This window comes from Balaenoptera musculus, chromosome 4 (genome assembly GCF_009873245.2).
Source record: "Balaenoptera musculus isolate JJ_BM4_2016_0621 chromosome 4, mBalMus1.pri.v3, whole genome shotgun sequence".
Classification (NCBI taxonomy): domain Eukaryota; kingdom Metazoa; phylum Chordata; class Mammalia; order Artiodactyla; family Balaenopteridae; genus Balaenoptera; species Balaenoptera musculus.
In genome coordinates this window covers 64,570,364-64,591,505 of record NC_045788.1, presented here as the reverse complement: position 1 = coordinate 64,591,505, position 21,142 = coordinate 64,570,364, and positions in this window count along the sequence as shown.

The following is a 21,142-nucleotide window of genomic DNA, read 5'->3' as shown; positions in this document are numbered from 1 at the left end:
TTTGTGTCTGTATGTTATGGAGAAGTGGAAGATAAAATGAATAACTAAATTTTAGAGCACTTTATCTCTTAGATATGTTTATCACCATATCTTTGTTGTTCCTACAATAGCCCAATGGCTTACGACCCTTAATAAGGAATGTTTCAGAACAGATGCATATAATGGAGCTTTGGAAAATACAGAAGTCCAGGCCTACCTTTGGAAATTCTGATTCTACATGTCTGGGGGTAGAGAGGCATGTATTTTTAGAAAACTCCAAGAATGATGCCAAAATACACTCCTGCATAAAAATCACTATAAATTAAAAATCTGAGGCTCAGGAAGCTTGAGCAAATCCTAAGATCTAACATATGAGTGGCAGAGATAGGAGATGAATCCCGCTGCTTTAAATCCCACTTGTGTGCTTTTTTCCACCATGCAGATCTGGAAGGCAAGGTCAGCCTTCATTAGTCTAGTCATTATGGCTGAGTTGACCTGGCACCAGAAAGCAGCTTGCTCTCCTATGGAAGGAGGCCACGAGATGGCCACAGTCCTAATGTACGAATTGAATTAACAGCAGCACACATTGAAATCCAGGGAGGGGAGCTATGAGAAGTGAAGGCAGATCATCCAGGGCCAAGGCGATGTGAAGCTGGGAGATGCTGCACAGCCTGCTGATGGTCACACCAATAAGCCAGACTTGGCTTTTCACCTCTGCAGCTTCAGTCTGGCCATGAACGTGCAGCTTGGGCCTCGGTGAGAGCCCTGTGGCCCCTCCTGATGTCAGTGAGAACTTCCGACCCGTGCAAAGAGCAACCAGGGCCCCAGGCCAGTAGCAGGAAACAAGCAGGCTCAAAGCCACAGACTCACCCAGGGGTGGTTTGGTGAGTGCATTAAAGGTCATTGATCTTGACCTCAAAGTAGGTGTTTTGCAAAAATTCAGAATTACCCCCCTAAAGGATAGTTCATGAGATTTATGCTGGAGTTGTTTTACAGTCTGACCTAGAGTCTTCCATTGAAGTTATTGACTTCTCCCGAGTTCATTCTGACAGGCCATTGTGATAGCCTGTTTTGTGTATCTCTCCGTGGGGCATTCTTCATTCTCAGCCACAGACTGAAGATTAGGTTTTTCATTGTTGTTGGGGAAAAAGAGGTCAATGCTATCTCTCTCCCTGCCAACTCTTCAGAGGTATTTTTTTTCCATTTCGTTTTTAAAAATCCAGGTACATTATAACCCTGATTCAATGAGGAGGAGCCTGTCTGGCCCTGTGATCACCTTTAATTACTGGGAATCAGTTGAACGTGTCAGGTCTGCAGAGAGAGATCAGTAAGGGCTACTGCTTCAGACCAAAACCTACTGCGCACATGACCTGCTCAGAAGATGGAAAGGCTGGGAGATTATAGGTGATGAATGCTGCTTGACGCATCAGCACTATTGTACTCTTTTCTCTCCCTGTTCTTCCCTTACAATCCCATGATTTATAATGCTCTGTCATGTCCAATTTTGGTAGCGGCCTGATGGTTGTCATAAGGCTGTAAACACGCTGAGGTTTTACTTTCTTGTGTGTTTTCTCCCACTTTGTATTTGTTATAATCCATGTCACCCAATAATGGATTAATTTTTTTGATCCATTTTTCTGTTCTTGTTAAGCTCCTGAGGTTTGGGAAATGAATATTCAGAGTGTCAATATGTGGAACTGAGCTGAAAAATTATTCTGCCATAGATATTTAGGGAGAAGAAAATGAGATACTGTTCCAGGGAATTTAATAAGCATAAAAAGGATCAGATTAAGGGCGAGAGGCTCTGGATTTGAATCCAGGCTGTGCCACTAGCTGATTGCCATGATCTGGACACGTTGCTTCAACTCCCTGCCTCAGCTTCCCCTTCTGCATAATAAAGCATTGGACTAGATGATCTCCAAGTTCAGTTGCAATTCTGGCATTCTGTGGATGGATCAGGACTCTGGATCTACATTAGGGGGTGTGAAAGAGTCCTCCTGTGTCCCATGTTAGTACTGTTGACAGCGTCAGGTTGTCCCAATGTCCCAAGTGTGCAATAGAGTAGTGAACTTGAGTGCCATACTCCAGAAGGTTGTATCTCCTGGTAGGCTTTTCCCTCAGAGAAAACTGGGGAGTATGTAAGCTAAGGAGGAGATCTGGAATGTACCTGCTGGAAGAGGAGAAAGCCAGTATGTATGTACAAGTCAGTGTCTGAGAAGAGGGAAGAAATGGTGAAGTAAATGGGACTACTTACCTTGAGGAAGGGAAGATGCACTAGACAGGTGGCTACCTGGAATGACCAAAGATTTTTCATGTGCAAGAGGAAGCAACCTTCAAGTCATTGAGCACATCATGGTCTGTATTCATTTGTAGCCTTCTGAAATGTTTCCATTCTTCTCTGCGTGATTTCCTTAAGTGTAAGTGCTAGAGAGATTTGAAGTGTAACAAGTACTATTGAGTCTAGATTTAAGGATAAAATCCAATTGAGAACCAAAAACAAAACAAGACATTACTTAGAATCTGCACATACCCCAAGAGGCATGATATACTTTTATTCTGCCAAGACAAGTCAGCTTCAATGAAGAAATTCCATCTTAAATCCCTGACCCCATTCATTTTCAATGACCTTCACGTCCATTTATTTGTCACCCGATCCCATGGCCATGTACTTGACCTTGTCATATTCCAGATTATCCATCTGCTTCCTTCTCTTCGACTCTACTATAGCTATTTCAAACTGTGTCCACTCTCCACAAAATTATAACCCTGCCATTTCACTGGCTTACCCTCAGGAGATGGCCTTACCTCATCCACGGGGAAATTTGAAAACTTCAGATGAAAATATCCTCAATTTTCTGCCACCAAAATTATAAACTCTCTTTTATCTGCATCCATCCTTTTGTCCTTCTCTAGTGCTTTGATAGCAGAGACGTCCTTCAACCAAAGTTAAGCAATGACTTCAGTCCTTCCCCCAAACCGTGACACTTTAATTTCTCTAGTCTATATCTCTAATCTTTTTGTCTGCCAACCCCTTCCACTCAGCATTTAAAGTGTTGAAGTCTTTTTTCTCAAAAAGCCCCCAGTCTGATCCCCACATTCCCTTCCAGCTACCACTGATCTCTCTCTCCCTGTCATGGTCGAGTCACTTACACTTACTGCACCGACTTCCTTACCTCCCACTTACTCTCCAACCCACTACATCTGACTTCTATCCCCGACATACCGCTGAAACTGATCTCACCATGGTCTCCCTCAAACTCCTGTTGCTAAATCCATTGGGTAATTCTCAGTCTTCATATTATTTGATCTCTGTGCAGAATTTTATACTCTTGGCCTCTTTGAAACAATCTTCCTTTGACTTCTATGTTACCACACAGTCCTGTTTTGTGTTGTTTTGTTTTTCTCCTCAACTTTCTGTCTACTCTCTTAGTCTCCTTTGCAAATTCCTTTTTCTATACCTGTTAGTATCCCTCAGAGTTCTTCCTTCTCATCTCAAGCCTCACTCTCCTTAGATTATCCCAGGGATTCCCATATACAATTGCCTTATATACCCTGATATCCATCTACAGTTCCAGTCTCTCCCAAGTTGCATAACTTTATCTTCAATTATCCCCTGAACATCTCCACTTTGATTTCCACAGGACATTCCATGCATCTAGAATATAATCTCTTATTTTATTTCACAAACCAACTCCCTTACCTTTGTTTCCTACTTCAGTCAATGGCATTGCCACCATCCAGCTTCTAGCACAAGCTGGAAGTCTAGACGCCAACCTGCCCCTCTTTCTCTATCTTTTCCTGAACCCTGAATCAAACAAATCATCACATTCTGCCAGTTGTTCCTCCTAAGTTAATATCTTTCAAATCCCTCCATTTCTTCTCCTGCCATCCTAGTTGGGTCATCGTTATCTCTATCTCCCTGCCTCTTCAGTCCTTTTTCTAGGCTGCACCGAAAGTGATCTATCTAAAATTCAGATCTCACCATGCCAATCCCCCATCATGGTTCCTTACTACTCTTAAGAGGAAGGCCAGACTCCTTGACTTGACCCCATAACCCTTCATGACCTGAACTCTGCTTGCCTCTTTAGGCCAGGATTTCTCAACGTCAGCACTACTGACATTTTGGGTTAAATAATTCTTTGTTGTAGGAGGCTTTCCTGTGCATTCTAGGATATTTAGCAGCATCCCTGGCTTCTACCCCCTAGATACCAGTCATACCACCTCCCCAGTTGTGATAACCAGAATGTCTCCAGACATTGCCAAATGTACCCTAGAGGGCAAAATCGACCCTGGTGGAGAACCACTGCTTGAGACTAATCTGTCACTACACCCTACACCCTATATGTTTGAACTGCTAGCCATAGTAGCTTTTCCTTATTCCTCTACTGAACAGTTTTTAATTTATTTTATATTTGTGACAGTTTTTTAAACATGTAATTCACATCGCATACAATTTATCCAAAGTATACCAGTTCAAAGGTTTTTAGTATATTCACAGAGCTGTAAAACCCTCATCACAATCAATTTTAGAACATTTTCATCACCCAAAAAGAAGCCTCATACCCATAGACAGTTACCCCCCATTTTCCTTCAACCCCCTGAGCCCTAGGCAGTCACTAGTCTATGTTATGTCTCTATTCAGTTGCTTTTCCTGGACATTTCATATAAATGGAGTCATGCAATTTTATGGTATTTTATGACTTAGCATAATGTTTTCAAGGTCCATCCATGTTGTAGCATGTATCAGTACTTCATTCCCTTTTTTTGTTGAATAGTTTTCTATAGGATGATATTTTTGAGGTTTGTTTTGTTCATATTTTATGGATACTCTGCATTTTCTTCTCTTTCATTCAGACACTGTCCTTCCTTACCTTCATTATATGATTCTGTCCTTGCACACTTCAACTCCTTCTTTCTAGAAACAGAGTCATGTTATGGAGTGGCTTCAACAGGCCACTCTGGAAGCCATCTTGCTTGGATTTTATATTAATAATTGGGTTTCTTCTCAGTGAAGACTCTGTATCCACTTTCTCTATCTCTATCTTCTCTATGCCCCCTTTTCTTGCCTCTCTCCTCACCCTTACAACTGGACTTGGTAAGGTCAGAATTTTGGGATCATTACCATGGTGCCCTGTGAATAGTTTTATCAAAACACTACATTATTTACTGTCTATCCTCTCACTAGTCTCACTAATTTAAATCTTTTGAAGGCAAAGACATTGTCTTATTACTAATACTTCCAGCCCCTGGTGTGTTTTCTGGCACATGTTAAGCATTTTAATAAATTTTTTGAGGAATCAATGCAAGAAACGAGGAATCATTGCTTTGATAACTTGCCTGGCATTATGGTTTCCCTGGATCTGGACCTGGCTTTGTCCTGGTCAGGCTTCCCAGAGATGGAGTCTTGCCTCTGTATGGGGTCTGGAAGCGTTGACAAGGACCTGCTGTCAGTCTCTCTGACAACCTGCCCAGGAGGCTGACTGCTGCTCTGCCCCTGCCTTCACTTTCAACATACAAAACCATCTCTCCTGGATTCCTCATTGACCTTCTTCACATTTAGTTGCTGCCCTAGCTGTCAACTCCCACTCTCACTGTTCTCTTGTGATCTCACACTTTAGCCTCTCTTGAATGGACCAGGGGTTCAGTCCGGGAGTACTGAGTGGACAGTCTTGTTCAGGCAGCTGGACCCACTATTGTGGAGGTTAGAGAAAAAGCATGGCTCTCTTGAACAGAAGACACCAAAAAGTAACTTCTTTCTTACTCATTGTTGACTGAAGCAGTGTGGAAAGATGTGTTTTATGGTTTATGTTAGATTTATTTTGTTTCTTATGTAACAAACGGAGCACTGTTCTTAGTGCTTTACAAGTATTAATTTGTTCAGACTTCATAATGTTATGAGGTCACTCCCATTCTTATCTGTTTCTCAGATGGAAACTTAAATGTTCACTCTCACACAGCTGCTAAGTGGCAGAGCCAGGAATCAAACCCAGGTGCTCTACCTCTAGAATTGCTCTGCTGCCTCTCTCACTTCTGGGCCTTTCTACATACTAACCCTCTAACTAGAAGGCTCCTTCATCTCCTCTTCACCTGGCCAACTCCTACCCATCACTTAAGTTTTAGCTCAGTTGACTTTTTTCTCTGATAAGTAAGCTTTGACTGCTTCCTCAAGCCTGGATTGGCACCCACCCTGTGTGGTCTCATAGCAGCTGGTATTTTTCCTTTTATTTCACAAATCTATTGACTTTGCTATCATCTCTTTTATGACTTAAGCTCTTTGAGAACAGGAGCATTTTCTAGCTGGTATACCATTGTATCCCCACATTTAGGAATGAAATGCCTGGGAAGTAGTAGGTGTTCAAAAGTATTTCTTATATATATAAATAAATCCAAATGTCCAAAATATAGTATTATTTTATGAGATTCTGCTAGTCCAGTCTCCTTTCTCCCCTCTGATGGATTTTGGATTGACAGAGTATCAAAGTGAAATAAAACCAAAATAACAGCTAAGGGGCTTTCCCAAAGTCTCACTCTCAAAATTGGATTTTAATAAACTGAGTAATTAATATAATAGATTTACATAGCCAAATAAACCTATCCCTGCATTGTTTAGACCAATTCTGGAACTTGTCTCCAACTCTGAGAACATGCTAAAAGGAACCCTAAAAATCTGAATATATTATGGGTGACTCCTCACCACCCGTTTCACCCTTTCCCCTGGGTAGCAGCCGTGTGGTGGGGTAGGGAAGAGTGAATTGCCCATCCCAGCCATGGGGGCAGGAGTGCCAAGATTGGTCTAAGCTAATTAGTGAAATTGCATTCCCCTTCAGAAGTCACATGAAGTCCAGGTGCCCTCTTCTGAGCTAGTCAGCTTCGTCACCTGCTGTACCATGTGGTCTGGAACTGCTGCAGCTACCTTGTCTCCTTAAGGAAGTTCAGCCTAGGAGTGGAGCTGACACTTCAGAGGCAGAGAAGGGAGACTGTTGGTCCTTGACAACATCACTGGGCTGTGGCAAAAAACCCCAAAAGCCAAAAAACCCTTGTGGAGTTCACCTTATCTCAGTTAACTGAGCACATCATTCTCCTTTATTGCCTGGAACTATTTGAATTAGGTTTCCTGGTCCTTTTAACATAAAGGTATACTGGTAACTGGTGCCTGTCCAAGGACCTATGAGCCGGGTACCATGGGACCCTGAAGGTGGGCAAATGAGGCTACTTCTAACTCCCAGATCATGCAGGATACAAGAAAGGAAAGGAGCCCTGCAAAGAATGCCAAGATCCCAACCATCACTGCCCCTGGGCTTCTGCCTCCCCTTCCCAGGCTTCAGGAATGCAGAACCAGGAAGGAAAAGTACTGCAAATCTAACCTTTTCTGGTCTCTCCTTGTCTAGACCTAAATGTCTAAAAGGTCAGCATATCATTTTTCACAGATTCAGGCTCAACATCTGATATTGAGAAAGCATGGACTTCTGGAATCAGAGCGTCATCTTTCTATTAAATAAAATTGCTAGGGAAAGAAAGAGAGGATACTGTATTTAATGTATATTCTGAGAATGTTTAACTAAATAGATATTTCTTCTAACAACATCATGCAGTTTTATAAAGGAAGGCCTGTCTTCCCTATGTTAGCCTCACAAAGAACAACACCAACAAAATACAAACAGCAGGGATACCAAGGAAAACCAAAGCAGGAGAAAGTTTCAAAAATGTCTCCACAAATCCAAGGAAAGGGAGAAGGTGAACAATTGAAGATAAAGACATAGGGAAAAACTTTAGAAGATGCCATTTAGTTATTAAATAAAACCTGGAGGAGAAAAGTGCAAATTGAGTAGAAACAATAAAAGGAAAAGAAGAAGAAACCTTTCTTGAGTCAAAGAAAGACAATGTTTCAGTTTGAAAGGATTTCATAAAGAACAATCAAATTGATTGTGTCCTGCAGAATTCTTAATTGAGTGAGAGGAAATGGCTTACCTACAAAGAAACAAAAATTAGGTTGGCTTCAGATAATTCCTCATTAATATTAAATGCCAAAAGGAAAAGAAGCAACATTTGCAGAGTTTAAAGGGAAAATATTCAAGACTGAGAAATCTTGCAAGGGCAGGAAAAGATATTCTTAACAAGTAAGAATCCAGATAATATATACATTGCCTCTTTCCAGAAATCTTATTAAAATTGTGCCCTGAAAGATAAATAAAATAGAAATCCTAGGATGAGAATATCTTTAAATCTTCAATATTTGATGTAAATTTTGCTGTTAGCATGTGACAGATACTTTTTACCATATTTAAGATGGCTCATATTCTTACTATTTTGCATAGAGTTTTAATCACTAATATGTAACTTCTGTAAGGCAGGGAGTTGTGCCCATTTTGCTCACTCCTATATCCAATGACTAGAAGAATGTTTAGTTCATAGTTGGTGTTCAGGAAATACTTGTTGGAGGAATGAATCAATTACCCAGAAATAGATGCTGAATCAAGTCCAATGCCTTTTCTCCATATGTTTTTTTTTAAATAATTAATGTAATGATTTGCATTCATGGACTTCCTAATACTGAACCATCCTTGCACTCCTGGAATAAACTCTTCTTATTGACAATATACTATTCCTTGAATATATAGCTGCATTTGATTTGCTAAGATTTTATAAGTAATCTTAAATTAGATGTTGTTTTATATTTTTTGTCTGTTGTGTGTGTGTGTGTGTGTCTTTTTTTTTTCTTTTCCTTTTCTTTCTTCTTTTTTGGCTTACCCTGAATCCATTCTCCCATTCTCCCTTCTGTTAGAAAGAGGTTCAGTTTTCCTTTGGAGAATTACTGCCTTCTCACTCCTAGCCCAAGAGGATCAGGTCAAGCTAACTCTATCCCTGCTCTAGGAGTGGACACATAATCCACTCTTGTCAAGCTGGAGTACCAATCTCCTGGCCACAATGAACAGTTCAGTGATGGGCACTGGAGCCAAGCCAGACCAATGAGACTCCTTATCAGGAGTTGTGCTGGAATTGTGAGGAGAGAGGTTCTCTTATTCTGCTGCAGTTCCAAGCTGATAGAATGTTAGCTTGTGCAACTGGTAAGTACCTTGCCACAGCCAGGTGGAAGTGTGATTGGGAATGAAACCAGCACAAAGGGAAGCTTTACGCACTTGTTCTAGTGTGCCAAAAGACACACTCCCATATTTTTTGGTAACGTGGACATGAACATAAGCTCCCCTTTTCCCTTAAGTCAGTTGATACAATGTAACATTCATAAACTAGAATTGTCTGTATTTTAATTTTTTGTGCTCTGTTTAGCAAGTGTTGGTGTCAGGTCTTTGTTGGTCTCATAAAAAGATTTGAGAAATTTTTCATTTCATTTACACTCTAAATATGTTGGAAAGCTAATTACTCACACCTCCTTCTATTCATATTCAGAATGCATTGAAAAATAGACACTGGACCTAGGAGGGAATGAAAACACAGTATACCCTTTATTACTGGCAAAGCTGGACTGAAGAACATAGGGAGCTCTGCAGCTCTAATGGTGAACTGAACTTCCCAGTCACTGAAAAGTACTGGAGAGCACAGGCCTCTTCTCCCGATACCCCTGTGCCCACATAGGCAAGGTGGGAGAGCCAGAGAGCCCTGTTGCAAGTCAATTTTGATTATTTCAACTTTCCTAAAGAATTATATGTTTCACTTAGCTTCTTAATGTAGTTATACCTTTCTCATTCCTAATGTTTTATATTTTTATTTTCTCCCTTTATTCAAAGCCCAAATTCCTAGGGACTTGCTTATTTTATCTTCTTGAAGAATCACTTCCTTTTTTCATTAATTCTGTTTTATTAATTCTGTTTTATTTTTAGCATTCTAGGTTATTTCTGCTTTTATTAATTACAATATATAATTTTATATATTTGGCTTATTTTATTAATTTTTCTATTGTCTTGAGTTGAACGCTTGGTTGTTATCTTTCGCCTTTTTTGATTAATTGTAAAAGAATTTAAATCTATAATAGTTCTTGTTAGCACCAACCCATAGTTTTGCTATGCACTGTTCTTATTTTTGTTGATATTTAGATGATCTCAGAGTATGATTTTGACTTAATTTACAATTTCTTTAAAGAAATTGTGGATTTTATTTGTTTAGTTTTTTTTTGTTTTGATCTACCATTCATGTGGCTCTAGTTTGATTGTGTGATAGTCCCAAAATGTGGTAAGATTTTTACATTTTGAAAAGTATTATTCAGGATTTTCTTTATGACTAAACACATCACAATTTTCTTCTACTTCTATGGGCATGTGAGAATATATATTCTCTATAAAGTATCAAGTACTAGATTATCTAGTAAGTTTATCCTACTAATTATATGCTTAAACTCATTTTTATCCTTTTTATATTTTTTTGTCTATTTGGTCAATCAAATTCTGAGACAACAATATTAAAAAAAAACTCTTCAATTCTGTTTTTATCAAATTTTGTTTTTGTCTCTAAGAGTTGTGTTTTGTATATCTTGCAAAGTACTGTTTAGTGTAGAGTACATGAAAGTTTATGACAAATATATAATCTTGGTGGGGTTTTATTTTTTTTGTTTTTTGGCCACACCATGCAGCTTGTAGGATCTTAGTTCCCCAACCAGGGATTGAACTCGAGCCACAGCAGTGAAAGCACCAGGTCCTCACCACTGGACGGCCAGGGAGTTCTAGTTTGGTGTTTTTAATCAAATGGGAAATATTCTCTTTTTCCATTTTTACTCTTGGACTCAAATTTTACTTCATCTGATATTAACATTGCCACTCTTAGGTGTTTCCTTTTTTTTTGTATTTTAAGGATATACATTAAATTTTTACTATGAAATATACAGAAAAAGATGCATAGAACACAAATGTATGGCTTAAAGAATTGCTCATCTAACCACTACCCAGTTCAAGTAACTGAATGTAGATCATTGACAGAACTCTAAAAGCCAACAGTTATTCTCAACCTTCCCCTTGAATGTTACCATTATCCTGATTTGTGTAGGAATTTCCTCCTTTCTCTTCATATTTTAACCACCAAGGTGTATATTCAGTACTTTAACATTTAGATTTGCCTGTTTCTGAAATGTACATAAATAAAATTATTCTATATAAATCTTTCATGTCTTACTTCCTTTGCTCAGTATTACATTTTAAAGTTTTATTCATCTTGTTATGTGTAGCTATAGCTTTTGGTTGTTGGTGGCGATGCTGTATAATATCCCATCGTATAAATACACAACAATTTTTCTCTTCCACCATTGTCTGACATTTGGGTTATTTCCAGCTTGGGCTATTTTATAATGCTGCTATGAACATTCTTGAACAAGTTTCTTGTGCACACATTTCCATTGGCTATGTAACAATAAGTAGAATTGTTGGAGCATGGTGAGTATCTTTAAATTTAGTAGAGATTGCCTAACTCATATAAAGGGATTGTGCCTATTTATAACTCCCACACGTATGAGTTCCTATTGCTTTACATTCTCCCTGATATGAGATATGGTTAGTCTTTTTAATTATAATCATTCTGGTGAATGTGTAGTGATATCTTCCAGTGATTTTAATTTTGTATCTCTGGGATTACTATTGAAAGTGGGTGCTTTTTCATATATTAATTTCCTACAATTTTTTGCCTTTTGTGAAATGCCTGTTCCAGACTCTTGCTAACTCTTGGATTGTCTGCCATTTTCTTATTGATTTGTTTCTTAATTATATTTTTGGGTATGAACTCCTGGAAAAAATATTCTCCCAATCTATGGCTTGTATTTTCACTCTCTCAGTGGTGTCTTTTGATGAACGTAATTTCTTCATTCTAATATACTCAAATTTTTCATTCTTTATTATATGATCGTTGCTTTCATGTCCATTTTATTTATTTATTTATTTATTTATTTTTGGCTGTGCCGCGCAACTTGCGGGATCTTAGTTCCCCAACCAGGGATTGAACGTGTGCCTCATGCCGTGGAGGCGTGGAGTCCTAACTTCTGGACTGCCAGGGAATTCCCCTTTCATGCCCTCTATAAGAAAAATTTACTTTCCCTGAAGTATAAAGAAATTTGCCTATTTTATCTTGTAAAATATTTTTTGTTTGTCTTTCACATTTAGATCTCAAATCCCCTTGGAATTAATTTTTGCATATGTTGTAAGGCAGGGGTCAAGCTAGCACCATTTACTGAAAAAACTGTCTTTCTCTACTGCTCTGCATTGTCACCTATATCACATATCAGACATCCATATATACTGGAGTCTGCCTCTATGTTTTCTATTCTAGTCCCTTGGTTTATATTCCTGTGCTAAGGTTACACTGTTTTAATAACTGTAACCTCATAATAAGGCTTCATATTTTTACAGCATGTCTTCCTACCTTGGTTTCTTTTTCAAAAGTATCTTGGCTATGCTTGACTCTTCATATTTCATATACATTTTATAATCAGCTTATCAAGATAAGCTTTAAGATTATCATAATCATAAACATGATCATAATACTTTAAGATTTTGATTGGGATTGTATTGCATATTTAGATCAATTTGGAAGAAAGGTCATATTTACAATAGGTCTTCAGTCCATGAGTATACTGTATCTCTCCGTTTAGTTTGGTCTTCCTTAACGTCTCAACAATTTTATGCTTACCTGCAGAGAGGTTTCGAACATCTTTTATTAGATTTTATCCTAGATATTTCATATTGTTATGCCCTTATAAATGACATACTTTTAGAATTTTATGTTTTAACTGCTTGTTGCAGGTATGTGTGAATACATTTGATTTTTGTACATTGTATATGCTTATAGTCCCTCAAGAAGAGACTCTTAGAATGCTTTCCCTCACTCTATCCTCTTTCTGCCTGTTAAGATGATTGGAAGTTTTACTCTGAGTTGTTAAAATATTTATTTCAGTATTCTATTCTAAGAAACCTGATTTATACTTAAAAATGAGATTTATTGAATTCATTGAAAATCAGTATTTTTCTTACATATTTTATCTTCCCCAATCTGATATTTTTTTTTCTAATTACATTTTAATGAAGAAGACATATTTCTTCAAGTCCTTTGTAAGAAGTCCATGGCTGCATGCTTTTTGAGTCCTTGCAGTTCTTGGTTGGAAAACCAGAGAATCACAGTCCTATCCCAGTGATATTATTTAAATATTTCTCAACGTCATCTAGCTTCCAGTGTTGTGATAAGAATTCTAGTGTCAAAATAGTTATCTTGCCCTTGTAAGTAAGCTGTTCTCTCTTTCTAAAAGCTTGTAATATATGCTTTCTATTCCTGGAAATTAACATTTTCCCAAGAAAATGTTTGTTTATATTATTTTTATTAATCTTGTGTATAACTCTGTGACTTTTAATCCAAAAATGGTCTTTTTTTAGCTCCAGAAAATTTTTTTATTTTTATTTTTTAGTATTGTTTCCCCATTTTTTCCTTTGTCTCTTCCCGAGCTGCTTGTCTTTTTCAGTTATGTATCCTGAGTCTCTCCTCCATTTCTCTCTTCTTTTTACTAATAATTTTCATTCATTTGTCCTTTTTGCTCTATATTCTGGAGTATATTTTTAGGTCTATTTTTGAGATCAATAATTCAGTTTTCTGTCCCTCCATATATTTTCACTCCTTCTAGATTGTTTTAATTTCAGAAATTGTTTTTTAAATTATTTTTCCTAATTTTGAGAGTTTTCTTATTATCAGCTTTCTCTTTGGTAATATCTTTTTTCTTTTTTTTTTTTTTTTTTTTGGCAGGTTCTTGTCATCAATTTTATACACATCAGTGTATACATGTCAATCCCAATCACCCAATTCAGCACACCACCATCCCCACCCCACCGCAGTTTTCCCCCCTTGGTGTCCATAAGTTTGTTCTCTACATCTGTGTCTCAACTTCTGCACTGCAAACCGGTTCATCTGTACCATTTTTCTAGGTTCCACATACATGTGTTAATATACGATATTTGTTTTTCTCTTTCTGGCTTACTTCACTCTGTATGACAGTCTCTAGATCCATCCATGTCTCAACAAATGACTCAATTTCGTTCCTTTTTATGGCTGAGTAATATTCCATTGTACATATGTACCACAACTTCTTTATCCATTCGTCTGTCGATGGGCATTTAGGTTGCTTCCATGACCTGGCTATTGTAAATAGTGCTGCAATGAACATTGGGATGCATGTGTCTTTTTGAATTACGGTTTTTCTCTGGGTATATGCCCAGTAGTGGGATTGCTGGATCATATGGTAATTCTATTTTTAGTTTTTTAAGGAACCTCCATATTGTTCTCCATAGTGGCTGTATCAATTTACATTCCCACCAACAGTGCAAGAGGGTTCCCTTTTCTCCACACCCTTTCCGGCATTTGTTGTTTGTAGATTTTCTGATGATGGCCTTTCTAACTGGTGTGAGGTGATACCTCATTGTAGTTTGGATTTGCATTTCTCTAATAATTAGTGATGTTGAGCATCTTTTCATGTACTTCTTGGCCATCTGTATGTCTTCTTTGGAGAAATGTCTATTTAGTTCTTCTGCCCATTTTTGGATTGGGTTTTTTGTTTCTTTAATATTAAGCTGAATGAGCTGTTTATATATTTTGGAGATTAATCCTTTGTCTGTTGATTCATTTGCAAATATTTTCTCCCATTCTGAGGGTTGTCTTTTCGTCTTGTTTATGGTTTCCTTTGCTGTGCAAAAGCTTTGAAGTTTCATTATGTCCCATGTGTTTATTTTTGTTTTTATTTCCATTACTCTAGGAGGTGGGTCAAAAAAGATCTTGCTGTGATTTATGTCAAAGAATGTTCTTCCTATGTTTTCCTCTAAGAGTTTTATAGTGTCCGGTCTTACATTTAGGTCTCTAATCCATTTTGAGTTTATTTTTGTGTATGGTGTTAGGGAGTATTCTAATTTCATTCTTTTCCATGTAGCTGTCCAGTTTTCCCAGCACCACTTATTGAAGAGACTGTCTTTTCTCCATTGTATATCTTTGCCTCCTTTGTCATAGATTAGTTGACCATAGGTGTGTGGGTTTATCTCTAGGCTTTCTATCTTGTTCCATTGATCTATATTTCTGTTTTTGTGCCAGTACCATATTGTCTTGATTACTGTAGCTTTGTAGTATAGTCTGAAGTCAGGGAGTCTGATTCCTCCAGCTCCGTTTTTTTCCCTCATGACTGCTTTGGCTATTCGGGGTCTTTTGTGTCTCCATACAAATTTTAAGATGATTTGTTCTAGTTCCGTAAAAAATGCCATTGGTAATTTGATAGGGATTGCATTGAATCTGTAGATTGCTTTGGGTAGTATAGTCATTTTCACAATATTGATTCTTCCAATCCAAGAACATGGTATATCTCTTCATCTGTTGGTATCATCTTTAATTTCTTTCATCAGTGTCTTATAGTTTTCTGCATACAGGTCTTTTGTCTCCCTAGGTAGGTTTATTCCTAGGTATTTTATTCTTTTTGTTGCAATGGTAAATGGGAGTGTTTCCATAATTTCTCTTTCAGGTTTTTCATCATTAGTGTATAGGAATGCAAGAGATTTCTGTGTATTAATTTTGTATCCTGCAACTTTGCCAAATTCATTGATTAGCTCTAGTAGTTTTCTGGTGGCATTTTTAGGATTCTCTATGTACAGTATCATGTCATCTGCAAACAGTGACAGTTTTACTTCTTCTTTTCCAATTTGTATTCCGTTTATTTCTTTTTCTTCTCTGATTGCCGTGGCTAGGACTTCCAAAACTATGTTGAATAATAGTGGTGAGAGTGGACATCCTTGTCTCGTTCCTGATCTTAGAGGAAATGCTTTCAGTTTTTCACCATTGAGAATGATGTCTGCTGTGGGTTTGTGGTATATGGCCTTTATTATGTTGAGGTAGGTTCCCTCTATGCCCACTTCCTGGAGAGTTTTTATCATAAATGGGTGTTGAATTTTGTCAAAAGCTTTTTCTGCATCTATTGAGATGATCGTATGGTTTTTATTCTTCAATTTGTTAATATGGTGTATCACATTGATTGATTTGCATATATTGAAGAATCCTTGCATCCCTGGGATAAATCCCACTTGATCGTGGTGTATGATTCTTTTAATGTGTTGTTAGATTCTGTTTGCTAGTATTTTGTTGAGGATTTTTGCATCTATATTCATCAGTGATATTGGTCTGTAATTTTCTTTTTTTGTAGTATCTTTGTCTGGTTTTGGTATCAGAGTGATGGTGGCCTCATAGAATGAGTTTGGGAGTGTTCCTTCCTCTGCAATTTTTTGGAAGAGTTTGAGAAGGATGGGTGTTAGCTCTTCTCTAAATGTTTAATAGAATTCACCTGTGAAGCCATCTGGTCCTGGACTTTTGTTTGTTGGAAGATTTTTAATCACAGTTTCAATTTCATTACTTGTGATTGGTCTGTTCATATTTTCTATTTCTTCCTGGTTCAGTCTTGGAAGGTTATACCTTTCTAAGAATTTGTCCATTTCTTCCAGGTTGTCCATTTTATTGGCATAGAGTTGCTTGTAGTAGTCTCTTAGGATGCTTTGTATTTCTGCGGTGTCTGTTGTAACTTCTCCTTTTTCATTTCTAATTTTATTGATTTGAGACCTCTCCCTCTTTTTCTTGATGAGTCTGGCTAATGACTTATCAATTTTGTTTATCTTCTCAAAGAACCAGCTTTTAGTTTTATTGATCTTTGCTATTGTTTTCTTTGTTTCTATTTCATTTATTTCCACTCTGATCTTTATGATTTCTTTCCTTCTGCTAACTTTGGGTTATGTTTGTTCTTCTTTCTCTAGTTCCTTTATGTGTAAGGTTAGATTGTTTACCAGAGATTTTTCTTGTTTCTTTAGGTAGGCTTGTATAGCTATAAACTTCTCTCTTAGAACTGCTTTTGCTGCATCCCATAGGTTTTGGATCGTCGTGTTTTCATTGTCATTTGTCTCTAGGTATTTTTTGATTTCCTCTTTGATTTCTTCAGTGATCTCTTGGTTATTTAGTAACGTATTGTTTAGCCTCCATGTGTTTGTGCTTTTTACGTTTTTTTCCCTGTAATTCATTTCTGATCTCATAGCGTTGTTGTCAGAAAAGATGCTTGATATGATTTCAATTTTCTTAAATTTACTGAGGGTTGATTTGTGACCCAAGATGTGATCTATCCTGGAGAATGTTCCGTGCGCACTTGAGAAGAAAGTGTAATCTGCGGTTTTTGGATGGAATGTCCTATAAATATCAATTAAGTCTATCTGGTCTATCGTGTCATTTAAAGCTTCTGTTTCCTTATTTATTTTCATTTTGGATGATCTGTCCATTGGTGTAAGTGAGGTGTTAAAGTCCCCCCACTATTATTGTGTTCCTGTTGATTTCCTCTTTTAGAGCTGTTAGCAGTTGCCTTATGTATTGAGGTGCTCCTATGTTGGGTGCATATATATTTATAATTGTTATATCTTCTTCTTGGATTGATCCCTTGATCATTATGTAGTGTCCTTCCTTGTCTCTTGTAACGTTCTTTATTTTAAAGTCTATTTTATCTGATATGAGTATAGCTACTCCAGCTTTCTTTTGATTTCCATTTGCATGGAATATCTTTTTCCATCCCCTCACGTTCAGTCTGTATGTGTCCCTAGGTCTGAAGTGGGTCTCTTGTAGACAGCATATATATGGGTCTTGTTTTTGTATCCATTCAGCAAGCCTGTGTCTTTTGGTTGGAGCATTTAATCCATTCACGTTTAAGGTAATTTTTGATACATATGTTCCTATGACCATTTTCTTAATTGTTTTGGGTTTGTTTTTGTAGGTCCTTTTCTTCTCTTGTGTTTCTGACTTAGAGAAGTTCCTTTAGCTTTGTTGTAGAGCTGGTTTGGTGGTGCTGAATTCTCTTAGCTTTTGCTTGTCTGTAAAGCTTTAGATTTCTCCATCGAATCTGAATGAGATCCTTGCCAGGTAGAGTAATCTTGGTTGTAGGTTCTTCCCTTTCATCACTTTAAGTATATCATGCCACTCCCTTCTGGCTTGTAGAGTTTCTGCTGAGAAATCAACTGTTAACCTTATGGGAGTTCCCTTGTATGTTTTTTGTCGTTTTTCCCTTGCTGCTTTCAATAATTTTTCTTTGTCTTTAATTTTTGCTAATTTGATTAATATGTGTCTCAGCGTGTTTCTCCTTGGGTTTATCCTGTATGGGACTCTCTGCGCTTCCTGGACTTGGGTGGCTATTTCCTTTCCCATGTTAGGGAAGTTTTTGACTACAGTCTCTTCAAATATGTTCTCTGGTCCTTTCTCTCTCTCTCCTCCTTCTGGGACCCCTATAATGCGAATGTTATTGCGTTTAATGTTGTCCCAGAGGTCTCTTAGGCTGTCTTCATTTCTTTTCATTCTTTTTTCTTTAGTCTGTTCCGCAGCAGTGAATTCCACCATTCTGTCTTCCAGGTTACTTATCCGTTCTTCTGCCTCAGTTATTCTGCTCTTGATTCCTTCTAGTGTAGTTTTCATTTCAGTTATTGTATTGTTCATCTCTGTTTGTTTGTTCTTTAATTCTTCTAGGTCTTTGTTAAACATTTCTTGCATCTTCTCGATCTTTGCCTCCATTTTTATTCCGAGGTCCTGGATCATCTTCACTATCATTATTCTGAATTCTTTTTCTGGAAGGTTGCCTATCTCCACTTCATTTAGTTGTTTTTCTGGGGTTTTATGTTGTTCCTTCATCTGGTATATAGCCCTCTGCCTTTTCATCTTGTCTATCTTTCTGTAACTGTGGTTTTTGTTCCACAGGCTGCAGGATTGTAGTTTTTCTTGCTTCTTGCTTCTGCTGTCTGCCCTCTGATGGTTGAGGCTATCTAAGAGGCTTGATGGGAGGCTCTGGTCGGTAATATCTTTTTTTTTTTAATTTTATTTATTCATTTATTTATTTATTTATTTATTTATTTATGGCTGTGTTGGGTCTTTGTTTCTGTGCGAGGGCTCTCTCCAGCTGTGGCAAGCGGGGGCCACTCTTCATCGCGGTGTGTGGTCCTCTCTTGTTGCGGAGCACAGGCTCCAGACGCGCAGGCTCAGCAGTTGTGGCTCACGGGCCCAGCCACTCCGCGGCATGTGGGATCCTCCCAGACCAGGGCCCGAACCTGTGTCCCCTGCGTTGGCAGGCAGATTCTCAACCACTGCGCCACCAGGGAAGCCCGGTAATATCTTTTTGAATCTCATTGAAAATTTGTATCAGAGAATTCTCTTTCTTGCTCTCTTGCCTCTATTCTATTTAAACAGCCTCCAATTTATTTTGATTTCTCAATGTTATAGCTCTCCTTTTAGGCTTTTCATTCTTTCAAATTTCCAGTCTTTCTTTCTCTTCTTCCTCCCCTTCTTCTTCTTCTTATCATTCTTTCTTCTTCTTCTTCCTCCTCTTCCTCCTCTTTTTCTTCTTCTTAGCCTTCTCCTTCCCATCCTCCTCCTCCTCTTCTTCCTCTTCTCCTTCTCCTTCTTCTTCTGTCTGTGTGTATTTTTATTTCTTATGAAGACAGGCCTAGATGTACCAGCACCATCAGCCAGTGCAGGTTCGTTCAACACTATTGAGGTCAGGCTGTTGGTGACTTGAAGGTTTTGGACCCTTTCCAGGTAGATGAACAGCAAAGGGTAGACAGGCTAGGATTCCTGAATTTAGGAAAAGGAAAGGCCACTGGGTCCATGAAGTTGTCCAGGTTCATGAGAAGAAAAAGGGGGCACTGAAAAAGATCGATGCCCCTCAGCAGGACTGGCCCACCTAGGACAGCTGGTGCCAGGATGGTCAGCTCCTCCTGGCACTGTCAACAGCACACTAACTGGAAGGCTGGCTTTTCCTGGGCTTTACCCCTTGCCCTCTGAGATGCAAGCCATTACCCACTGCAAGCAAATCCCAGGTGGTTGCCTGAATCATCTCCATGGAAACTGATACCGTACTCAGGCCAGTGGGACCTCTTCCAGGCTTCCTTGCTTCCCTGGACTTTGGTCATAGGGGTTAAGCCATCTCAAAAGAGTAGTGAGCTGGGAGTGAATTCAAAACATGCAGTTAGAGTATTTCATTTTCCCTCTACATCTGCAGAAAATATACTTCATTACTTTAAAATTGAAGGTAAAAATAACTTTTATTTGTTAAAAAGGGAACTCATGGCATAGTGGAATCACCTCATGTGTGGAGTCCAATACCCTGCACAAGATCCATGGCTTAGAGCCATCCAGCCCTAGGTTCCTCCTCAGTGAAGTAGGGGTGATGGAACCAATGGGTCCAGGCCTCTTCCAAACAACCTTGTGAAAATCAAACATTATGAATGTGAAGATACTTTCTTGGAAGTAAATCACCATGAAAATGCAAGCTGATGTTACATCAATAAGAATTCAAGTTATAATAAAAAAGAAATGGGCTATCTCATGTAGCAGTAAAACTCCCTATCACTGGAAGCGTGCATGAGAAAGTTGCTCAGAGCTTAGAGACATTTGGAGAGATGGATGCATCAGACATTAGAATTGTTAATCTCTGAGACCCTTTTCAATTTTCCAAAAGTCTATGATTCATCCAGCACTTGGAAGTATCATAGGCCTGAGAACTGAAATTTCTCTGAAGTTAAACTCAACTCCATAAATGTGAAATCAAGTAGGACCAAATATATATTCCAAATTGGGGTAAAGTATGGCCTCGATATGTGGCTAATGCACACAGACTTCTCTCTCACTAATAACAGAAAAAAATTACAGTGGGAATTCTTTAGTAAAATGACTAGCTGCAGTCCATTGTCATCATCCTGGCAGGCTGAGGGAGAGATGGATCCCAGGCTTAATTAGCAAAACTTGACAAATTCTCTCTCGAGCCCTAGGCTCCAAGCCCACCTGCTCCTGCTGCCTCGTAGGCATAGAATTCCAATCTCCAGTCTGTGCCTAGATGTGGTAGGAATGGATGAGTTCATAGGGTGCAAGTTATCAAGAAAAACCATCCACTCATACTCAAATGAAACCTGAGTGAGAATCACATCTCTGTCAGTTATCATATCCAGTATATTCTGAAAACTAATGAGCCTGTTAAACTTCTACTGGAAACTGACAGTAGAGTCCCATCCTCATGAAACCAAGTATCACAATGCAAAATGAAAGGGAAAATAAAATCTGGCTGTTGAGATTTTTCTTGATTTACTTGATTCATTAATTCAACCAACACTTACCAAGAATCCTTTATGTGCTAAGGTACTTTGCTCGG